Source organism: Panthera tigris, chromosome B4 (genome assembly GCF_018350195.1).
Source record: "Panthera tigris isolate Pti1 chromosome B4, P.tigris_Pti1_mat1.1, whole genome shotgun sequence".
NCBI lineage: Eukaryota > Metazoa > Chordata > Mammalia > Carnivora > Felidae > Panthera > Panthera tigris.
This window is the reverse complement of record NC_056666.1, coordinates 48,779,831-48,804,766: the sequence shown is the minus strand read 5'-3', so window position 1 is coordinate 48,804,766 and position 24,936 is coordinate 48,779,831. Positions and strand designations below refer to the sequence as shown.

The following is a 24,936-nucleotide window of genomic DNA, read 5'->3' as shown; positions in this document are numbered from 1 at the left end:
TCCGCTCCTCTCCCGCCCACCCGGCCCCACCGCCCCCACCGCCCCCACCGCCCAGTTCGCCTCCAGCGCCGGGGTCGACCAGATACTCCGCGGCTCGGCTGCCGGCAAGACCCGGAGAGTGGAGTTCGCTCCGGCAGCGCGAGGCGCGCACTCGCAAGCGCGCTCTCGCTCACTCCTCGCAGGGGTACTGGGCATGCGCGGCGCGCGTCTGGCTTTGGCGGCGAGCGGGTGAGCGGGCGGGCAGCTCCAGACTTCACAGGCGGCGGCGGGCGCGGCGGTCTTGCCCAGCGCGAGGCGGGCGCTGTGCTCGCCCGGGAGATCGCTCCTCTTCTGCCGGGCGCAGACGGCGGCTTGGCGGTTCGCGGAGGATTGGAAGGGCGTGGTCCAGGACGGGGGCTTTCTCTTGGCCGCCTCCTGCCTCGTCCGGGCTCTAAGCGTCTCCGGGGAAAGCCACGGCCCCGAGGGCGGATCCGAGGTAAGAGACCCTCGGGCGAAAGGCGCCGGCCGGGGGTCGAGTGTTTTGGACTCAGCCTCGATTTTAAAAACCCGCCTTTGTGTGCTTGCGTGGAGCGGTGCCAGGCGCCACTTTGACTGCTTTCAACTGGTGTTGGGAGCCAGGTGTGCCAGGGCGCTGCTACCGGAGCGCGTCCGTGCGCCCGGTCGTGGTGCGCCCGGTCTTGGTGCGCCGCGGAGCCCGTGCCGACCTTCGGCCGCCCCGCCGCCCCGCGCCGCCCGCCGAGCCCGGGGCTCCGGGACGGGTGGGCAGGGAAGATTCAATAGTTCCTGGTAACCTGAGCTTCCGCACATACACCTGCGCTTGTCTTGTCCGTGGGGCGACTACACAACGGGTGTTCTCACGGCCTGTTTTAGGCTTGGGGTTTCGAGAGCTACCCTCCCCACCCTCACATGGAGGGTGTCTTTTCAAATTGACACTTTGGGACAGGGTCCCACCATCGCTTACCCCTTCAAATTAAGATAGCTCATTGTTTTTGAATAGTTGTCTTTCCTGATTCCTTCCTGTTGACTTTCCGTTCTTAGTTTGTTCCGCTCTACTCACAATTTTACTTTTGAAAGATAGCCTTTCTGGTGTCTTTGTCAGTTAATGCCTTTGGAGTGGATTTCACCACGTATGAAGATCCGGCTCGCTTCTCCTCTGGTCACTCTTCCTGCTTTCCTTCCAAGGACCATCTGAATGCAAAAATCTTTGCACGGATTGTTCTCTTCCTTCGCATTGTTTCTCAAATGCTTCTTTTCCCGTAGAACCCAGAGTACTGCTGGAATCTCCTTGTGGGTAGGACGCTGTGGTGTTAGGATTTGAAATCCATCGATGTCTCGAGTGGTGGAGCATTAGGAATTGGAATTCTCCTTTACAAATGACATTCCGGTGAAATGTATTACTGCTTTTCTTTTGAAGGTTTCAGTTTTGGTCTCATAATGAGAGAAATAGCTACTGTCTTAAGAGTTCAGGAACAACCTGGTTTCAGATGCATGCGAATAGTTTGTTTTTGACCTTGTTATTCTTTTGGGAGGTAGGAGAATTAGGATTCCCAGAAGACCGTGTGTGTGTGTGTGTGTGTCCATATATATATATATATATAGACATAACACACGTAATACCAAAGTAGCTGTGTTGTGTGTTGCTTCTATTTTATTTCCACTGAGAGGATACCATTCTACAGCGACTTGGGTTTTGGAAAGTGTGCACTAAATGTAGATCAAGTGGTCATTGAAATTAAAGTCAATATCATCCTCTCTCACCTACTATAGATTTTCTATTTGGAACTGGAGTTTTTTGGATAGATTGCAGTTATAATAGTTAAGTTATAGTTCTTAAGTTGCTACTGTGAAAAAAATTGGGTCATCGGCTCACACTTTGACTTACAGTGAGAAAAATAATGCACTTTATGGAATTGCCATTCAAGGGTAGAGTGCATCACAAATGTAATAATATTGTATAAATGCCTTTAGTGCACAATTCAAAGATTAAGACTTTTTAAAATTCCACAAGTCATTCACTTCACAGCAGGAAAAAAAAAGAAGAAAAGTTACTTTTAATTCCAGTATTCTGAAATAACCACTGTTCATGATATTTGGTACATTCTTTTTGTAATATTTTTTCTTCCCACTTTCCAATGTCATTGGATATCATTATATGGTAATTTTCAGCCTTTTATTAATGGTGGGAGAGTAAGTTGTATTTATGGTGATTCTTCACCGTGGTTTATTCTGGTTTGCTCTCTCTAGGAGTCTAATTTTGAACACCTTGCTTGTTTCTCATAGAATGAAGAGATTTCATTTTGTTTTATTTTTAATTTTTCCTGTTTTCAGTTAATTGGGCCTTTTCTGTGCTATAACATAGGCTCCCTTTGCCTTCAGTTTTTATTTGCTACACTTCAGATCCTAGACCCTGGCTTTTCTTACGCTATGCTGCAAAGATGTTCACCGCTACCTTTTATTTTTCTCCTGACTCTCCTGTTATTTTCGTTTACCTATTTTAATTCTGCAACAGTTCCCTTGAACCATGGTTTATATAAGAAAATATATTATCCACAATAAAAGATGATAGTTTTTTCTCGAGGTCTCTCTTTAGATGCTTGAGGTTTTGTTGGATGAGTATTTTTACCACTGACTTAATTTATATGAAATTTAGGTTACCTTTTCTGAGTTGTATTAAACGTATTTGGTAGTTATTTGGATCATCACAGAACATAAGTTAATGATAGGTTACAAACTTTCAGACATCTGCAATGGTATATAAGGGAAAAGTGGAATTTTGGTTAAAGTACTTCAGCTATAGTACATCCCTACTGGGAATTACTGCATGAAATTGTTTGCAGCTGTTAGTGATTGAAAATATTTTCCTAAGAAAAATTCTGTAACAAAATGGTTGTAAACATTGTAACTTTAATGTATGCAGGGAAGGTGTGAAGTTTTTCACTACTGCACTACAACCTCTCCAGTGTTTTTTAGATACATTCTTAGATGGTATTTAAATATATATACATATATATATTATTTTTAGATTAGTTTTAGATTTACAGAAAAAGTATAAAGATAGTACAGTGACTTCTTATATGCACTGTTACTCAATTTCATGTCTGATTATATCTTACATTAGTATTTGCTATAATTAATGAACCAGTGTTGGTACATTATTACTAACTGAAGTTCATACTTTACTTAGATTTCCTTAGTATTTATCTGATGTCCTTTTTCTGTTTCAGGATACCATATTACACTTAGTTGTCATGTTTCCTTAGGCCCCTTTTTGGCTATGACAGTTAGACTTCTCTTGTTTTTAATGACCTTCACAGTTGTGAGGAATATTGGTTTGGTGTTTTGTAGAATGCCCTTCTTTTGGAATTAGTCTGACTTTGTTCTCATGATCAGACTGGGGTTTTAGGTTTCTGGAAGAAAGATCACAGAGGTAAAAGGCTATTTCTGTTACATTATATAAAGGGTGCATCCTATCACGCGGACTTATCACTGTTGATTTTGATGTTGATCACCTGGCTGAGTTAGTGTTTGCTAGGTTTCTGCAATGAAAAGTTACTCTTCTTTCCATGCTGTACTTTTAGAAGGAAGTCACTGTGCACAGCCCACACTTAAGGAGTGGAGAGTTTTACTTCTCCTCCTTGAGGGTGGGGTATCTATAATTTATTTAGAATTCTTCTGCATGGCAGATTTTTCTTTTCTCTGCATTTACGTATTTACTCAATCATTTACTTACATTGGCCTGTACTCATGGATATTCATTTTATACTTTGGGTTGTAATCCAGTACTACTGTATTTTGTTGCTCACATTGTTTCAGCTTTCGTCATTGGGAGCTCATTTAGTTGGCTCTGTGTTCCTTTGACATATCTCCATTAATGTGAGGTGGGGCGCCTGGGTGGCTCAGTCCATTAAACATATAGCTCTTGATTTCCGGTCAGGTCGTGATCTCACGGTTCTTGAATTTGAGCCTTGCATTGGGTTCCACACTGTTATCTCGAGCCTGCTTGGGATTCTCTCTCTCTCCGTCTCTCTCTGCCCCTCCCCCACTCACGTTTTATCTCCCCACCCCTCCCTCCCTCCCTCCCCACACACATACACACACTCTCTCTCTCAAAATAAATAAATAAACTTAAAGATCATTTCCTTACTTTCTGGCATTGAAAGATGCTCCAGGCTCATCTTTTATATTTCCATTTCCTGTTACAGTCTTAGAATCAGCCAGAAAGAATCTGTTTCATTTCCTTGGGAAAATAGTATTAGAAGCCAGGATTTGGGTGTTTGGTTTTTATTGTTACTGGGGTGTCATTGCCTCTAGAGTTTCTCATCTACAGAGCAGGAAATATATGCATGTAAACCAACCTATGTATATACACATATCTATACAATTTCTCTATGTAATCCTATGTATTCATATTAAGCAAAATATGAGTTTGTATGGATGTCTGTGACTCTGCCTACCCCATCTCCACTTGTGTTCTTCTGTTCTCCTCTACTTGCTTATCCGTAAACTTACTCTTACTGTGAGAAGTAACCTGGATCCCACCATCTGCCATCCATTTATTTAATTGTTCAGTCCTATAACATATGTATAGCAGTATTGAAATTGTTAACTTCTATTCTCTTTACAGAGAGAGGGAAACAACTTTATCAACTAGAGTACAGTGCTTTCATGCTGTTTCTTTTGCTTTTAGTTTACAGATTCTACTCCTTTTTCTCCTGTCCTACTTAATATGAGGTAGTTGCATGCCTTTATAATAGGGTCAGACCCTTTTGTTAAATCTCCAGTCCATCCTGGGATCCTCCCCTCCTTCTAAATGACTTTTTAAAAGTTTGCATACATTAAAGTTCACTCTTCATCCTATAAGGTTCTCTGCGTTTTGACAAATGCATAATTTCAAGTCTCCATCATTATAGAATCAAAATATCATACATTAAAAAAAAATCCTGTGCCTCATTTATCACTCCCTTAACTCCCTACCCCCTGACAACCACTGATTTTTTTTTTTTTATTGTCTCTATAGTTTTGCCTTTTCCAATTGGAATCATAGAGCCTTGTCAGACTGGTTTCTTTCACTTATCAATATGCATTTAAGGTTCGTTTATGTTTTCTTGTGATTTGATAGTTCATTTCTTTTTATCATTTAATAATATTGCATTGTATGGATGTTTTCACAGTTTTTGTATCTATTCATTTATTGACGGACATCTTGGATGCTTCCAGTTTTTGGCAACTCTGAACAAAGCTGGTAAGAATATTCATGGGCAACTTTTTGTGTAGACACAAGATTTCAGAACATTTGGGTAGATACCTAGGAACATGATTGCTGGATCATATAAGATTATTGTTAGCTTTGTAAGATATTGCCTGAGTGGCTATACCATTTTGCATTTCCATCAGCAATTAATGCTTGCTTCTGTTGCTTTTCCTCCTTGTCAATTTTTGATATTGTTAGTTTTTTGGATTTTATGGATTTTAATAGGTGTAGTAACATCCCATTGTTGCTTTAATTTGTCATTCCTAGTGACATTTAATGTTAAGCATCTTTTTATATGCTGTTGTCTTCTGTATATTTTCTTTGGTGAGATATTTGTTCTGAACTTTTGACTATTTTTTATAAATTTTTTAATGTTTATTTTTGAGACAGAGAGAGAGAGAGAGCGAGCGAGTGTGCGTGTGCGGGCACTAGTGGGAGAAGGGCAGAGAGAGAGAGGAGACACAGAATCTGAAGCAGGCTCCAGGCTCTGAGCTGTCAGCACAGAGCCTGACCTGGGGCTGGAACTCACAACCCGCGAGATCATGACCTGACCGAAGTTGGACGCTTAATCAACTGAGCCGCTCAGGCGCCCCACTTTTGACCATTTTTTAACTCATCTGTTTTCTTATTGTTAAGTTTTAAGAATTCTTTATCTCTTTGATACAGGTGCTTTATTAGATATGTATTTTGCAGATATTTTCTTCTAGTCTGGCTTGCCTTTTTATTCTCTTAACAGTGTCTTTTGAGAACAAATGTTTTTAATTTTAATAAAGGCCAACTTATCAATTTCATGGATAGCCTTAGGTGTTGTATTTAAAAACTCATTGTCGGACTCAAGGCCACCTGGATTTTATCCTTTTATTTTTTCCAGAAGTTTTATAGTTTTACATTTTTAGGTCTATGATCCATTCTGAGTTTATTTTTGTGAAAGGTGTGAGGTCTGTGTCTAGATTCACTTTTTTTGCCCATGGACTTTCAGTTGTGTCAGTATCATGTAAATGAGCTCTTTAAGTCAAGTAGATTATAAGTTAGGTTTAGGATTGACAGGAGACTGTTTTTATTTGATTTTTAAAAATACACTCTGCAAAATTGCTTAAAAGAAACAGTTGAGAAATGACTTGTAAACTAAAATGTAGTAATACACAGACTATGCGTTGAGATTGGTTCCTGGAGGTTGTACATTTTTCTCTCTTCCTTACTAAGAGATTTTTCTTTGTGAAAAATGGAATTGTTAATACAGAGTAATATCTCTCAGTTCTTTTAGATCTTTTAGAACTGTAAGAAATAATTAGTAAGGTTTTCTTTTTCACAAAGAGTGTCTGAAAGACGTGATTTACAAGGTGTGTGGTGAGAAGAGGCAGACGATGTATGTGCTATCTAGAAATTTGAGACTTAACTGTATGGTGTTGAATCTTATCTCCTACCTCTCTCCTTGCCACAAATAGTTTTTTCAAGTACCTTTCTTTTGGTAAACACTTGTGTTATTGATAATGGGTGGGGCCAGAAATACTTGTATTGTTACGCTATAGATAGAACCATTAATTAGTTTTCAAAAAGCATCTAGTGAGATCAGACACAGTAAAAGTAGCAGCTTTGGTGTGGCAGGTGTTATACATTATCTTTTAAAACTCTTATAAGAGGTCTTTAAGGCAGATCTCCTAATTTCCGTATTACAGGTAAGAAATATGCTCAGAAAGATAAAGTGACTTGTCTGTGGTCCATGTGGGGAGAAAGGGACAGACTTGGGATGAGAACTTTGATCTTTCTGACTCTAAAACTTTCCATTTGGCCACGTGGTCTCTCATAAAAGAAAAAGTGCAAGGATAGTATCAGGGTGTCCTTGCCTTTATTCTTTTCTTTAAAACTGTGCACTACTTAAATGACAACTGAGCTAAATGCGAATGGTTCAAAAATTGTGTTTTTGAGATACATGGAGATTCTTTAAAAATTTTTTCTGTTGACTGATTTGCATCTTCCTGACCCAGAGATGTGAGTCATTGAAACATGTTTATAAAGAAGGAGGTTCCTTTAAAGAGAAGAACTTGTGGGAGTTGGGAAAAATAAAACATGTAATAGTAGAATTAGCTAATTGTTTATACCTTTTCCCCACTGAATTGCAAGTTTCTTGAGGGCAGGAAACTAAATTCAATTATCTTTTATTTTTTTTTAACATTTATTTATTTTTGAGAGAGAGAGAGAGAGAGAGAGAGAGAGAGAGAGAGAGAGACCATTGAGTGGGGTAGGGCAGAGAGACAGAGTGACACAGAATCCAAAGCAGGCTCCAGGCTCTGAACTGTCTGCACAGAGCCCAACACGGGGCTTGAACCCACGAACCATGAGATCATGACCTGAGCCAAAGTCCGACATTTAACCAGTTGAACCACCCGGCGCCTCTAAACTCAATTATCTTTAGGCACAGCATATCACATAGAATAGATACTCACAAAATGTTTGTTGAACGAAATTAGCACTTACTATCATACTTCTTACAGAAGAACAGTTAGAAGGGATTGAGTTTTCCTCCCAGAGGAAGATGAACATTATTACATTTCATTTATTCATTCATCATTTATTGAGCATTTGTTGAGTATCTGTTCTGTGCCAGACACTGGGAATACAAAGATGAATGAGACAGGATCTCTACCTTCTGTCTTCAGGGAACCCAGAGAATGGAGACAACCATTTCAGTAGAGTGTGGAACTAATGAGATTATATATTAAATAAATAAGCAAGCAAGCAGTGGACTTTGAAATCAGAGAGACCTTATCTGCCTCAATTTTCTTATCTAGGAAGTGAAAATGATAATAGTACTTATTTGACATGATTGTTGGGGATAGGTTAAATGAAAAAAAAATTATATCTCTGCATATAGACAAAAGGAGAGGCTTATTGTGGCTGAGGAATCAGAAAAATCTCTATTGGAGAATGTGACATTTGAGTTTTATAGGATGAATTTTTGAGGCCAAGAGTAAGAATATGAGGTGGGACTCTAGGGCATTCCAGACAGAAAGATGAATATGTTTGATGTGCAGAATGGGTGGATATGATGGGAGTCGTGGGAAATTCTGTACATTCTCACAGAGCCTACAGGGATATTAGAAAGAACTGAATAACCAGTTATTTTTCATTTTTGTAAGTAACAGTACAATAGAGTATACATTGTATCATAGTAGGAGAGGATAAAGATACCAAACCTGTTTTAAGAATTGCATGAATCTCCTCTTCTAATCATAGGACTTTTTAAATATAGTCCTTTATGTGATAGATAAATTCTGTGTGTGTGTGTGTGTGTGTGTGTGTGTGTGTGTGTAACCCAGTCCTGTGACACTCAAGTGATTTTATTAAGAAAGAGGCTTGTGTGTTTTTAAGTGAAATAAGAGCTTGTGTCTAAAACCATGCATATATTTAGTAGCGTAGCAACATTAGAATGTAACATCCCATAAAGGCACCATCTAGTGCTATTTGAGCCAATCCAGAATTCTAAGAGCCATGAACAGTTTCTGAGCAGAACCTGAACATAATGTGTTCTAAATTAATAATTTTAGTGAATATGCTAAAATAATTTAAGTGAACGAATTATGTGCTTGGTAGGAGGTTAGAGTTCATTTTTAATATATGGGAGAAGAAAAAAAAGGAAAGACCAAATAGAAAAAAGTGAACATCAATAGAGGGAAGAGAAGTTTATATTTAAAGAGAGTGGTAAAAGTCAAGAGAGGGGCAATAGTCACCAGACTATTTCACAGTTGCATTTTACCAAACATTTAAAGAAGAGTTAATACCTATACTTCTCAAACTATTCCAAAAAATTGAAGAGGAAGAAGTGTTTCCAAATACATTCTCTAAGTTTAGCATTAGCCTGGTACCGAAACCAGATAAAGACACCACAAAAAAAGAAAATTACAGATCAGTATCCGTGATGAACATAAATGCAGAAATCATCAACAAAATCTTAGCAAACCAAATTCAATAATACATTAAAAGATTCCTACCCCAGGATAAAGTGGGATTTAGTCTAGGGATGCAAAGATATTTCAGTATCTTCAATTTAACATGATACACCATATTAACAAAATGAAGAGTAAGAATTATATGATCAACTCCATAGATGCAGAAAAAGCATTTGACAAAATTCACATTCATTTATGATAAAGACTCTCAGCAAAGTGGCATGGGAATATATCACAACCTAATAAAGGCCATATATGACAGACACACAACCAACATGATACTCAACTGTGAAAAATTTGAAAGTGTTTCTTCTAAGATCAGGAAAAAGAGAAGGTTGCCTATTTTGACTACTATTATTCAGCATGGTATTGGAAGTCCTAGCCACAGAAGTCAGATAAGAAAAAGAAATAAAAGGCATACAAATTGGAAAGGAAGAAGTAAAACTGTCACTATTTGCAGATAACATGTTACTGTATATGGAAAACCTCAAAGACTCCATAAAAAACTGTTAGAAAAAATGAATTCAGTAAATTTGCAGGATACAAAATCAACAAACAAAAATCTGTTCTGTTTTCATATACTAACAACAAGCCATCCGAAAAGGAAATTAGAAAAAAAAAAATTCAATTTACAATAGCAATAGTTTATTACTTAGTAATAAAGTTAACTAAGGAGGTGAAAGACTTGTTTACTGAAAACAACAAAACGTTGATGAAAGAAGTTAAAGAAAACAGATGGAAAGATATCCTATATTCATGGATTGGAAGAGTTAATATTATTAAAGTGTCCATACCACTCAAAGCAATTTTTAGATTCAGTGCAATCCCTATCGAAAAATAGCATTTTTCACAGAACTAGAAGAAATAATCTTAAAGTTTGTATGGAGCCACAAAAGACCCCAAATGGTCAAAGCAGTCTTGAAAAAGAAGAATAAAACTGAAGGTATCATACTTTCAAACTGTACTGCAAAGCTAGTATTCAAAACAGTATGATATTGGCGCAAAAATAGACACATAGGTGAATGGAATAGAATAGACAGCCCGGAATTAACCCACATTCATAGGGTCAACTGATCTACAACAAGGGAGGCAAGAATGTACAATGGGGAAATGACAGTCTTTTCAATAAATAGTGTTGGGAAAACTGGATAGCTGCATGCAAAAGAGTGAAACTGGACCACTTTCTTATACCATTTGTAAAGATAAACTTAAAATGGACTAAAGACCTAAATGTAAGACCTGAAACTATAAAACTCCTAAAAGAGAACATAAGTAGTAAGCTCTTAGACATCAGTCTTACAATATTTTTTTTTGGATTTGTCTCCTCAGGCAAGGGCAGCAAAAGCAAAAAGAAACAAGTGGGATTACATCGAACTAGAAAGCTTTTGCATAGCAAAGGAAACCAACAAAATGAAAAGGCAACCTACTGAGTGGAAAAAGATATTTGCAAATGATATATTCGATAAGAGGTTAATATCCAAAAATATAAAGAACTTAATACAACTTAACACCAAAAACCCCCGAACAATCCAAGTAAATAAAGGGCAGAGGACCTGAATAGACATTTTTCCAAAGATGTATAAATGGCCAACAGACACATGAAATGATGCTCAGCATCACTAATTATCAGGGAAATGCAAATGAAAATCACAATGAGGTATCACATCATACCAATCAGAATGGCTATTATCAAAAAGACAAGAAATAATAAGTGTTGGTGAGGATGTGGAGAACAGGAATCCTTGTGCACTCTTGGAAGGAATGTAAATTGGTGCAGCCACTATGGAAAACAGTATGGGGCTTCCTAAAAAAATTAAAAATAGAAATACCGTATGATTCAGTAATTCTACTTTTGGGTGTTAATTTGAAGAAAATGAAAATATGAATTCAAAAAGATATATGTACTTGTATGTTCATTGCAGCATTGTTTACAGTAGCCAAAATATGGAAACAACCTAAGTGTCCATCCGTAGATGAGTGAATAAAGAAGATATGGTATATAAATACAATGGAATATTACTGAGCCATAAAAAGAATGAAATCCTGCCATTTGCAACATCATAGATAGACCTAAAGGGTATTATACTAAGTGATAGAAACCAGACAGAGAAATACAAATACTGTATGCTTTCCCTTATATGTGGAATCTAAAAATCAAGTGAACAAACAAAACAAATCAGAAACAGACTCATAAATACAGAGAACAAATTGGTGGTTGCCAGAGTGGAGGGTGATGGGGGGGGGGCAAAATAAGTGAAGGGGATTAAGAGGTATAAACTTTCAGTTATAAAATAAGTCATGAGGATATAAAGTACAGCATAGGGAATATAGCCAAAAATATTGTAATAACTGTATATGGTGATAGATGGTAACTAGACTTATTGTGGTTAATTGTTTCATAATGTACATAAATGTTGGCTATGTTGTGTACCTGAAACTGATGTCATATTGTATATCAACTATTCTTCAACAATAACCAAAAAACTAAAAAACAAAAGGAGAGAAAAACATTTTTAAAGTCCATTTCTTAAAAAATGTTTATTTTTGAGAGAGAGAAAGAGAGCACATGCGTGAGGGAGGGACAGAGAGAGAGGGAGACAGAGGATCCAAAGCAGGCTCTGTGCTGACAGTAGAGAGCCCAATGCGGGGAGTTGGGGAATGGGGATGGGGGGCTGAAATTCACGGACCAGGGAGATTGTGACCTAACAGGAAGTCAGTGCTTAACTGACTGAGCCACCCAGATGCCCCCAAAGTCCATTATTAAAGACTATTGATATAAACTTCATTTTATTTAGAAAGTTTTATCAACATCATTAAAATGTTACATTTCTATTAGAATATCACCATTAGAATATTAGTCCTTATTCTAGAAATACATGTATATTATTGATATATTTATTGGCTTACTGCAACGATAGTATGTTTCCAGTGTCTGAAATACAATGTTTGTGATTATTAAACACTGTGCGTTTTTTTTTTTTTTTTGATGATTCTTGTTTTTGTAATGTTTTGTGGTATTATAATTGTTTTTGTTTTTCACTAGAAAATAAAGTGTTTTATTTTTTATTAAATTTTTTTTTAATGTTTATTTATATTTTGAGAGAGAGACAGACAGACAGAATCTGAATCAGGCTCCAAGCTCTGAGCTGTCAGCACAGAGCCCAACATGGGGCTCCCAACTCACAAGATCATGACCTGAGCTGAAGTTGGACATCTGAGCCACTGAGGCACCCTGAAAATAAAATATTTTAAAAAGTACAAGCAGCAAAACCAATCCACAAAGAAAAGTGAAATCTGTCACTTTGAAAAGACGTTGAATACAGTTTGTTTAATTTTCTGTAATAGTTTTGACATTTGAAGTTAATGGTACTTGTAAGACATGAACATAAAAATAAGGTGATTTTAAGTATGTTGACTTTTAAATTTGAAGAAAGATATACTTGTGATGATAGAGAAACTACAGTTAACTTTGATAAGTGAAAGAAAATAGAACGTTACTTTATGTATAGATTCCTCACCCCCACCCCCCGCCTTAATACCATGCTCAGCTTGTGTTTGTATGCCTGTGTGTAATTTACAATTTCCCTTTTCAGTGTGTTTTCAAAACTTTACCTGTTTTATAACCAACTGTATATCAAAATTTAAAAATGTTACTCTTTAATGTAGAAAAAAAATGTTAAGTAGAAATCCTATCTTCAGATTGAGTTGTCTTTCTTATTTTAACATGTTTATTTTCATTATTAAAACTTGTGATGTATAATCTATTTCAGCACATGTACTACAACTAGTGTTATTATTGTGTTTTTACATCTCTGAATCATTTTTGTCAAGATAAAATAATAATTTTATTATTGGTAGTTTATTTATTTATTTATTTTTAAAAGGTAACCTTACTATATGCAATTTTTTAATTTAATTTAATTTTTTTTTGAGAGAGTGTGAGAAAGCACATGCATGCACGAGTAGAGGAGGGGCAGAGGGGGAGGAAGAGAGAGATAATCTTTTTTTTTTTAATGTTTATTTTTGAGAGAGAGAGAGACTGAGTGTGAGCTGGGGAGGGGCAGAGAGGGAAGGAGACACAGAGTCCGAAGCAGGCTCCAGGCTTGAGCTGTCAGCACAGAGCCCAACTCGGGGCTTGAACCCACGAACTGTGTGATCATGACCTGAGCTGAAGTAGGGTGCTCAACCAACTGAGCCATGCCAACCGACTGAGCCACCTAGGTGCTGAGAGAGAGAGAGACAGAGAGGGAGAGGGAGAGAACATTAAGCAGGCTCCACGCCCAGAGCGCCCTATGTGGGGCTTGATCTTAGGATGGTGAGATAATGACCTGAGCTGAAATCGACTCCAACACTTAACTGACTGAGCCACCCAAGGTGCCCCGGTAGTTCTTTCATTAGGTCTTTTGTGGGGCCTTGTTAGATTCTGAATAATTTAAAAGCAGTGGAATTCTTTCTGTGATAAAAATCTAGTCACTGGGCCAAAACTTATAGCATTATTCACGTGATACTTATGCATGTAAAGGTGTGGAATTATTATGTATGCCTAAAGAATTTGTATTAAAGAGGGTGTTTTTAATTACTGAGGAAACTAGTCCTCTAAAGATTTTAACTAGATTTGCATTAATTTACAGCTTTGCTTAATATCTCTTCTATTTTTTTAAATTATTATTATTTTTAAATGTTTTATTTATTTTTGAGACAGAGAGAGACAGAACATGAGCAGGGGAGGGGCAGAGAGAGAGAGGGAGACACGGAATCCGAAGCAGGCTCCAGGCTCCAAGCTGTCAGCACAGAGCCTGATGCGGGCCTCGAACTCACAAACCGTGAGATCATGACCTGAGCCAAAATTGGACGCTCAACCGACTGAGCCACCCAAGTGCCCCGTCATCTCTTCTATTTTTAAATGACTAATCTATGATAGCCAGCTTGAATATCAATGTATAAAGAATAAGAAAACAAGATAATATAAAAAATTATAACTTCATTTAAATTTAGGAGTGATGGATCAGTTCTGTATTTTTTGTATAGTAGTATATTTGCTCTCTTTGTAGAATTACAGAATAAAATGTTTAAAGCTTCATCTTTTCTTTCTATATTACTTAAAATTTTTTGTTTCTTATCCAGATTATTGAAACAAAAAGTTTCAGCACCATTTACTATAAGATCCACATAGTTGGCTATATTTTACCATTTTAAAAAGTATTTTAAGTCTTGCTATTTTCCATGGTCTCATGAAGAAAATAGTCATAAAAATCTTGGAGCACATAGATGACAGTGTGGGTTTTCCCTTGACACCTCTTCTCCATCTTGTTTCCTTCATCCCTGTTTGATCCCATCTTCTAGCCTTAGTATCTGACAGCTTTTTTCAATTTTCAGGTGACTAGGTTGAAACATGTATGTTTCGTGACTTTGCTGTCTTTCTAGTTACTGTTCTAGCTTTTCTTCACTGCCAGGTGAGATCTCAGTCACGGAGAGTGAAGTCTGAATGAAGGGACATTCATAGTGGGTTATGACACTGAAGGTTAAGTTTAGGCTGCTAGAGGGTTTGAAACAAAGAAGTGATTGAAGCCTTCATCACCTTCATCTTATTTTGTAGTAAGTAAACTATTTTGGAAGTAGTAAGTCTCATTATGAAGATAACAAAATCCTGTCCAGAGTGAACACATTAATACTGATTCAGTTGGAATACATTTTAACACCAGTTTTTGTACTAATTAGGAAAGATCCACTGTGGTTTTGTTTGTATATTAGAATATATGTTACTGGCCTTTCTTTTTTTCTTTCTTTCTCTTTCTTTCTTTCTTTCTTTCTTTCTTTCTTTCTTTCTTTCTTTCTTTCTTTCTTTCTTTCTTTCTTTCTTTCCATTTTGTTGTGTAGGAGCCCCTTAACAGTGCAGGGAGTTTTAGAATTTGAATTCAAATATATCTCAAGTGAAATCATATAATACAAAAAATAATTTTATTTTGAATACTCCATGGCCTTCTAAGAAGTCTTCAAATAGGAATAAAAGTCTCTTGATCTTACTTCCAACACCTCCTCCCTTCTACTTATATCCATTACTAATAGTTATTTCCATTTTCTCTCTCTGCCGGGGAGTTAATGCAACATTTGAGGTATGAATTCATGAGCTGTTACTGTATGATAGAAGAGAAGACCTGAGAATAGGGGATCATTGCACCTAATGGCTACCAGTTATATTTTGTTTTATATTTGTGTTTTTCAAAGGCATTTATATGATCAAACTAGAAGATTCCAAACTAATGGATGAAGTAGGAAAATGATTGGGAAAACCAGTGGTGGTGGTATCTGATAGTTCATAGAAATAGTTTGATGTGACAAAAGCAGAGAGAGGAACCTATAAGCCATTTTTACCATCATTCATGAGCTATATTTGGGGAACTTGGATTATACATACTGTAAAGAACAATGTATTATGTGATAGAAATGTATGTTAAATATTCAAATGCAGAAGAAAAGGCTTTGGGTTCAGAACATGGAAATTCTTACTATTGCAAGATCTTTCTAGCTAACATCGATTCTGTTAGATTAGTGTGGACATTAATTGGAGTTTAGACAGTAGGTGTAACAAATGCTTACCGTATATGGAGGCTGATCTAGTTATATGTTCTTGAGAGAGCGGACATGAATTTGGGGGGAAGCTTTTTAGATTAGGTAGCTGATCTAAGCCTAAGAATTTTTCTCTCCACAAGGAAGACTTAAGAAAGAGCCCGTAGATTTTTGCAAGGGATTGATTTGAGAACATAGCTTAATTTTTAAGGTGAGAGAAACTAATTCAGCTAAGAGTGTTTATTTTGTTTTCATTTTTTTTTCCTTAAAGAACTTTACAAGCTTCTAGCAATGGTCATTTCAGCTTCCTATTCCTCCCTCTCTAATTACTCTCAGTAAGATTTTGTTACTGCTGTCAACCATAGCAGTCACTGGGAAGGGTAATAGTGGGGCTAAATTTCATTTAAAAGAAAATTATAGAAGAGGAGTATGTACACAAATGCATACCAAATACAATAAAATGCATATGGGACTGTCCTTTGTATGTGAGGGTGAGTTTTGTTTGTTGTATTGGTGATGGAGCTTGTTTAATCCATCTCAACTTTCTACAGTAATTCTTCTTGTGATCTGCATGTATGAGATAGTTATGTGAGGTCAGGAGTTTGGCTGAACGATTAACAGAGTCATTGGCTTAATTCAGCCCAATTTAATTTCTTGATATAATAGTCTTAGACATATGCAGCTTTATTTAATAGAAAATAGTTCTATTTCAGTTAGTGGAATTTATACATCAATAAAGAAATACTAAAAAAATAGTGCCTGTTCAGTGCTAGACATATTAGTAAATAATGAAGATGCTGCATTTTCTATCCTTGCTAAATATACAAATGTCAGAGGCCTAAATTAAAAGAAGCATTAAAGGGGCGCCTGGGTGGCTCAGTTGGCTAAGCAACCGACTTTGGCTCAGGTCATGATTTCAAGGCTCACGGGTTCAAGCTCCACATTAGGCTCTGTGTTGACAGCCCAGAGCCTGGAGCCTGCTTCAGATTCTGTCTCCCTCTCCCTCTCTGCCCATTCCCTGCTCGTGCTCTGTCTCTCTCAAAATAAATAAACATTAAGAAAAATAAATAAAAATAAAAGAAGCATTAAAAATGTAAGCATCAAATTCTAGGTAAATGATCAAAAATATGGGAAATAAAAGCCTTTCTGGCCTTCTCTCCCTCCTTCCTTCTCTCTGACTCCTAAGAGAGTGAAGATATTCACATTTTGCATTATAATTTTTACATATACTGATAATGTGAATTTATAAGTATTTCAAAATTATGACTGATTTTACAATAATTCCACTAAAGGAAGATTTATTTATGCATAGTTTTGGGAAAAATCGTAATATACCCGTACTCCCTTTGAAAGATTTTCAGTTGTCAAGGTTAATTTAAGATCAGATCAGACAAGCATGGTTTGTGTTATTTCTATAGACACTATGCAATATTTTTTTTTTTTTTCCTGGAAACTTTTAGGAATGAAGAAGCCATTATTCATAAAACAAAGTCATGCTGAAGACTTTAGGCTGGTTGTAAAGTGTTAATCTTTAGAGATGGGGAAATATTTCTTATCTTGAATTTGGAATGTGGGTAACTTTAAGACGGCTGTATGAAGCAACATTGCCTTTGCATTTTACTTGCAAGAAAGAAAAATGTGGACTCCTTCTTTAGTGGAGCAAAGTGCTTTCTGACACACCTCTCAAATTACACACCATTGAAATGATCCCCACAATGTGTTTGGCTCCTGTGTTTCTCGTTAGCTACTATGAATGAAAGATTCATTAACTATCTATTTCAAAAAGCATCTTTATTTGCATTGCAAAGAGCTTAATTATTTGGAAACAGGATCAAGAATTGCTTTCAAGTTGTAAGTCAACACATATGGGTTGGGCCATGATTGGCATTGAACTTTAAAAAACAAAATTTCTGTGCAAAGAAGGCCCTCAATAATTATTTGTCAAAGCACTGATAGGTTGACTTCAGAAGGATAAAAGTGCCTGAGTTTTCCCACATTGTTCATGATGTGGACCAAATATTTTTGTAGCTATTATAGAAAGTCCTGATAACCTTTCCCTTATCTTGCCTTTTGGGCAGTGTATAACAGAATCACAGGGAGGAGGAAGTTATACAAACTTGCCAGATAGACGATTGGAGTCCCTGTGGCAAGCTTGTGACCTAATTTTCCATGCTCTGAGTACCCAACTGGAGAGTTATAGCTGTATGCTGTTAGCTTAAATAACAGTAGGCTTGTATACAAGTTTGGGTATTGGGGAGAGAAAGAAGGAGAGGTAGAAACATAAATCTATCTCTCTAGCTTTGCCAGATCCATAACATAAAAGCACTTTTGTTCAAAAAGAAAACTTAATTCATTTCCTCATTTTGGTTATTTGTTCTTATATGTGTTTCAAATCCTTACTAGAGGATCTTATTTATTTTTTAAAGATTTATGGCATACTCAGTTATTTTTGAAGTTTGTTTTGAAGACTTTTTTTTTTTTTTTTTTTTTTTTTTTTAAAGAAAAAGGTAGTATGAGAATGGGTTGGGAAGGGATGGTGGAATTGTTTTCATACTTGTTCAGTGAATTAGTTTGTGCATTTCTGGTAGCAGTTCCTTGATGATCCCAAGATGATTAGGCTGTTTTTCTCTCATTAAGCAAATATTTACCAATACGTGTAGTTGACTGTGCCTATAGGTCCATTTTGTTAGGTCAGACACGGACTGTTACTTGCCATCTTGCCTTTTATATGTTAGCTAGAAGTGGATAAGAGCTTCTTTCTTTGCCCCATGGTATGGATATAGTTCACATCATATGCTGTTTTGAAATATGTTGAACCAACATGATTTGCTGGGATTCTAAAGCTGGCACAGACTTCTGCCAACTGGACATACATAAATCACACTCTTTTTTTCTAGTAAGTACTTGTCCTTAAAATACTTAATTTGCTTGTACTATGCAATTGTCTCTCTCCCCCACCCCCAATACTTTCTTACTTCTTTCTAGCATCTCTTGAAGGGACCAGTAAACCTGGTTCTAAAATATTTCATGCATCTCCTTGTAACAGGTAACTGGTCCCATGCATATCTTTAATACTAAACTGCATCAAGGTATCATTCTTTTTCCTTATTCCGTTGGGGGTGATTGAATGTCTTTGGCCTCAGGATTGCTTTCTTATTTTCAACATGACTTAAAGTAAATTGTAGTAAGAGAATCATTATTAATCAAAATTAATAGCATTGGCACATAATTTTAATATTATATGAGACAGGCGCATATGTAGAATGTATTATGGGGTCAATTTAAAATGTTATTCTTCTCTTACATGTACGTGTCTGTGTCAGATTGTTTATACTGTAAACCCTTGGAGTTCCTGTGTCTCTTGATGTAGTGTCATGCCTATCTGGAAACTATTCTCTTAATGCTCTCTTTCTGCTGCTGTATTTCTGTCTTGTTCCCAGATAAGATTCTTGATGACAACTTTTTTACCTGTTGTTTCCTCTTCCTCACTTTTCCTACATTAGTCTACCCACTGTAGTCTAGTGCCTGAACTCATGTCTCTAGGTCATTTGTAGTCTTGTCGAAGCCAAGCCAAAAGGAAAATGTTTAGTTTTTATCTTACTTGATTTTTTTGTTACATTTGCCTGCAAGCCCTTAGAGGACATGGACTGTTTTGTTCACTTTTGAATGTTTTATTGCTTAGAATCTAGTACTTTGTAGATTGTCCATTTGTTGAATGAATGTATGCTTTTCTTTCTTTCTTTTTTTTTTTTTTTTAAGAATGTTCTCTTCCTTTGGCTCCCATGGCGCTTGCTACCCTTTCCCAGTTTACATCCTACTTCTCTCGTTATTTGTGTGCACTTAGATGTCCATTCAGAGGCTCTGCTCCTTGGAGTTTAATGTGTATCTAAGAGTTGTTCTAAAGTGGTAATCTCCTCAAGTACATTCTGGCTCCATCTGTTGGGAGCAGAGACAGCCAGTGCCCCCTTTGTGTTTTTGTTTTGTTTTGTTTTTGTTTGGCTCATTTCATGGTTTTGTTCATAATCTGAACACTCACAAGTTGAGAAGTTTCTGAGTTTTCCAAAATTCTTTTCTCAGCTGTCATCTCGTTTCATGTTTCATTGTTTCCCAAGATGACTTCAGTACTTCACGTTGTTTTAATTAAAACAGTGACTCTCAACTCTTTGTCTCCTGTTGGTAGCATTCTCCTAAGCTCTAGTCGTTTATTTCTGATTATTTCTGACTGTAGCAAAGGCCTCTTAGACTTCAGATTTCCCAAAATATATTTGTTGCATTTTCCCTAAACCTTCTCTCTGTGTTTTTCTAAATGGAGCCACTGTAACTGAAATGGTAACATTAGTGATCTGTGGATCTTTCTGGACTCTTTTCTTTGCCTTACCCACTACTCTGTCCTACCTTTAAGTAAGTCACCAAATCCTTTTGATTCTTACTACAGAATGGCTGACAGAGCATTCCCTTCTTTTCGATCCTCACTGCTAATCATATTATTACCTTGCTTGAAATTCTTCAGTGTTCCCCATATGCTCTTTAAAAAGTCTAGGTCCTCTGTATACTGGCACACATCAAAGGCCCTCTGTGACTGTCTCCCTAGTTTACTTTCAGGTCTCTTTCTTTGAGTCTTGTACTCCACAAATACTATAATAATTGCACTAATTGAATGCATTTAGCGTCATGCTTCCATGACTTTGCCCAAGCTGTTCCCTCTGCTTGGAGTTGTTCTCTGTCAACCTCATCATTTTGTCTATATTATTTTACATTTGGCTTATTAAAGATTACTTTCCTGGAAAAAATTAGCCCCTTCTTTGTGCCCAAGTGGTATCTCATACTTACTTTAATAATTACGTTGCATTTTATGGTTTATTTACTTGTTTTTCTCTTTAACTAGTCTGAACACTTGCAGGTAGGAAGTGTGTCTGAGAAATCTTTGTCTTTCTTGTGCCTTCGCGCAATGCTAAGTGTACCGCATGCACTCAGTTTTTGTTTTAATACACGTTCAATGAATAAATGCTTAACATGCTTTTTGGTGTGAGTGAGATTACCGTATCTGCTCTACCTGTAAACCCACTATGGTAGAAAAACTGAGCAGGTTCACTTGTTCGCTGTTTGACTGGTTTACCTATTTTCTCTCCCAGAGTGTTCTGAGGTGAAATGGTAAGATCGGCACAGTTTGTCTGCAGTATCATTCTTTCCTTCTTGTCATTCTTCCCTGTTTTGTGCCATAGACGTCACAAGGTTGTCCTCCAGCTGCCCAGGACATGTCACTGTTGCCATGCCTCCTACACTTGTGAAATTTAACATTCAAGTTACATCTGGCCGCAGAGACTGTGATTTTTAGGTAAAACGCTAGGATTGGGCCAGTATGGAAAGCTTTAAAACTGAACCTTTTGCTTTTTGCCACCACCCTTTATAACCCTCCTTTCCGCTAGAAGTAGACCCATAATATTTGCCAATAGATCAGTATTCAGTCACAATACCTCTCTGGTGGTGACTTCTTTTATAATCTTAATTATTTAAATCTCAATTATTTAAGAAAAAAGAGTGTATAAGTAATCAGAATAGGTGATAAAGAATCTTAAAATATATGACATATAAGATATGTAAATATTGTGTAGTCCACTCTCTTATTTTACTAATGAGGAAAGTAAAACCAAGACAGGTCAAATGATTTGTCCTAAGTCACACAACTAGTTCATCACAGAGTTAGTCCTAAAATCTAAGTGTCCCAAGCCTTCATTTGACTGTACTGTCATATGCCTCATGCTCTCTTGATTTGGTTAAGAGGTTGAAAATTCATTTATTCGAAATGTTTATCAGGTCTATCTACCTATCTGTTTGCACTGGGGATAGAGATGGTAATAAGATAGCTCTCCATAGCTTGGACTAAATCATGGAGAGATAAACAAATTATTGAAATGATATAAATGATAGTTTATCTCCTCACATCACAGGCACAATACTTAGGCTTTTATTCAACATCTCTTTATTAGAATTTTAGAACAAACTTGCCTAGCTTATTTCCAGTCCCGGAAGAATAAAGAAATTGAGGGCAATGATGAGGTTCTAGAGAGGTATATAAACAATAAAGGGAAGGCACAGCTGACAGGCTGGTAGAGAGAGAAAAAGTGCCTGCACACATTATGTACTATATACTTTATATACCGTACTGTATTAAGCGAAAGAACCCAAATCATTGTAGACTAAGTCCATTTAATGAAGGAGAAAAATTATGTTTCACACGTCATACACTGTAAGAATGTTGTAACGCAGTATACTACTTGATGTTAAACATGTTTAACCATAAAATAACCGTTAAGAAATGATTACGGGCCATAACCAGAGCGGTGTGCCGGTGAGTGAATACCCCTTGTGTTGCAGAAAAGTGATGTTATCATCCTGGTGGAGTAAGAGTTTTTGTTTTTTGTTTTTGTTTTTTTTTTTTTCATTCTTTCCCCTCCCTCCTACAAAGAACAGCAGTTTTGGCAATCACTTGTGGACAGTAGTGCCCTTGTGGAAGCCTGGGAGTCCAGCAGAGAAGTTCCAACACATCATTGGAGAAAAAAATAAAACAAAATCTGAGTTTGGACATATTGGGGAGGGTAACAGGAACAGTTTCACTTTACATGTGTTGCCCCTCCCCTAAGGCATAGCTTGGTGCCAAGAGAGACCTTCTTGGCCTGGGATTTCTCCCATGGGAGAGAGCGAGAATATGTGAGTGAGTGTCCAGCTTCCCCAGTATGGGGGTGCTACCAAACAGACCTACTTCTATTATGCTGCATCCAAAATACTGAGTAGTGAATTGCATGACTGGGAAAACAGCAGTCAGGGCTCAGGCTGGGATGTATTAAAAGGCTGCAGATACTACTAACAGCTTTGCAGACTATATCAGGAAGCCCCTCCATGAGCTGCAGGGGATGCCTCACCTGTGGATCTCACACGTGGCTCACAGGCACCCCAAACACTTTGTGTACCTTACCCCTTTACCCCCCTGACTCCCTAGTGAGCAGCTCCTCTGTACACTTCTAAAGCAGTGAGAATGAACCTTTGCAGACAGCTAGTGAGTACTTTCAGGAAGCCGGCCTGACTCTGCAGAATTTGGAGAAACTACACAAATTGAGTATTCACTATTGCCCTAGAGAAAGCAAAGGGAGGTTATCAGCATTTGACCTGACTTGCAGGATCCACTGAAGGTATACGATCTTATGAATTCCACCAGAAAAGGGAATAAAAAGTATGCAGCAGGAATATCTATAGAAAAGGTCTGAGAAAGCCTCAGAATTCTTAACAGGGCTGAAGCAAGGTTTTCACTCCTGAAACCAGTCAGTAAAAACTGGAGAAGATGACTGCTTCTTCAAATGCAGAGACAACAATGCAGAATTTTGAGGAACCTAAAAAGTCAAAGAAAAATGACCCCACCAAAGGAAGACAGTATTCCACTAACTGACATCCAAACCAACCCATGGAGATTTTCAATTTTCCTGATAAAAGGATTCAAAATAGCCATTTTAATGAAGCTCAGGGAACAGCAACAACAACGAAAAGAAAAAAAATACAAGATAACTCCATGAAATCAGGAAAACAATACACAAAATGAGAAGTTTAACAGAGATACTAATCATAAAAAAGAACCGAAAGAATTCTGGAACTGAAGAATATAATGAATGAAACAAAAAAATGCAGTAGAGGGCATTAACATCAGACTGGATCAAGCAGAAGAAAGAATCTGTGAAGTATATGACAGATCACTCCAAATTATCTAGTTTAGAGGATAGTTTTGTTCAACAACAAAAAGAATGAAAAAGAGTAAAGAAAGCCTACTTGAACCGTAGGATACCATTAAAAGAAACAATTGATACATTTTTGAAGTCCCAGAAAGAGAAGAAAAAGAGAAAGGGGGGGGCACAAAGCTTATTTTTTAAAAAATGGCTGAGAAATTATATGTTGGGAGAGAATTGAAATCTAAGTTCATGAAGCTCAATCTCTCCACTGCCCCAAGATTTTAACCCAAAATGATCTATTCTAAGACACATTATAATAAGATGGTGTAGAATCAAAGAGAAAGAGAGAATTTTAAAAGCAGCAAGAGGAAAGAAGTTCCTGACATACAAGGGAATCCCACAAAGCCATTAGTGCATTTCTCAGCAGAAACCTTGCAGGCTAGGAGAGAGTGGGATGGTATACTTAAAGTGCTGAAAGAAAGAAAAAGAAAAAAAAAAACACAAAACACTGCCAACCAAGATTTTACCCAGCAAAGTTGTTCTTCAGAAATAAAGGAGAGATAAAGACTTTCCCAGACAAACAAAAGTTGAAGGAATTCATCACTGCTATACTTGCTTTATGAGAAGTGCTGAAAGTAGGTCTTCAAGTTGAAATGAAAGGATGCTAATTAGTAATAGAAAAATGTATGAGAATATTAAACCCACTGGTAAAGGTATTTAGTTATATTCAGAATGCTCTAATACTATAAGGTAGTGGTACATTAACTTATTAACTCTGTGTAAAGGTTAAAGGACAAAAGTATTCAAAATAACTATAGTCACAATTTTTTCATGGGTACACATCACAAAAAGAGGTAAATTGTGATATCAAAAACTTAAAATTGAAGGGGGGAGTAAAAGTGTAGTTTTTCCTAATCAAAGTTAAGTTGTTATTACTTAAAAATTTTTTTTAATGTTTATTTATTTATTTATTTATTTATTTATTTATTAAATGTTTTTATTTATTTTTGAAGGAGAGAGAGACTGAGCGTGAGCAGGGGAGGAGCAGAGAGAGAGGGAGACATAGAATTTGAAGCAGGCTCCAGGCTCCGAGCTGTCAGCCCAGAGCCCGACGCGGGGCTCGAACTCACAAACTGGGAGATCATGACCTGAGCTGAAGTCGGACGCTTAGCCGACTGAGCCACCCAGATGCCCCAATGTTTATTTATTTTTGAGACAATGCAAGAGACAGAGGGAGACTCAGAATCTGAAGTGGGCTCCAGGCTCTGAGCTGTCAGCCCAGGGCCTGACACAGGGCTCGAACTCAGGAACCGTGAGATCATGACCTGAGCCAAAGTCGGATGCTTAACCAACTGAGCCACCCAGGCGCCCCTAGTTGTTATTACTTTAAAAGACACTATTATATCTATGTTTTTGCAAGCCTTGTGATAACCAGAAGCAAAAATCTATAGTAGGT

The 24,936-nt window shown here is 37.2% G+C and overlaps 1 protein-coding gene across 3 annotated transcripts in view; it reads left to right on the top strand.

Moving 5' to 3' along the window:
• The first annotated feature begins 232 nt into the window (after positions 1-232).
• Positions 233-24,936, top strand: part of EPS8 (epidermal growth factor receptor pathway substrate 8) — a 190,051-nt gene continuing 165,347 nt past the window's right edge. For 2 of the 3 annotated variants that reach the window (XM_042991835.1, XM_042991829.1), the window contains exon 1: positions 233-475. The gene's annotated coding sequence lies outside the window, so the exon portion shown is untranslated. Of the gene's footprint in view, positions 476-5,171; positions 5,243-24,936 lie in introns of all 3 variants that reach the window. The other variant, XM_042991830.1, reaches the window with a different exon arrangement.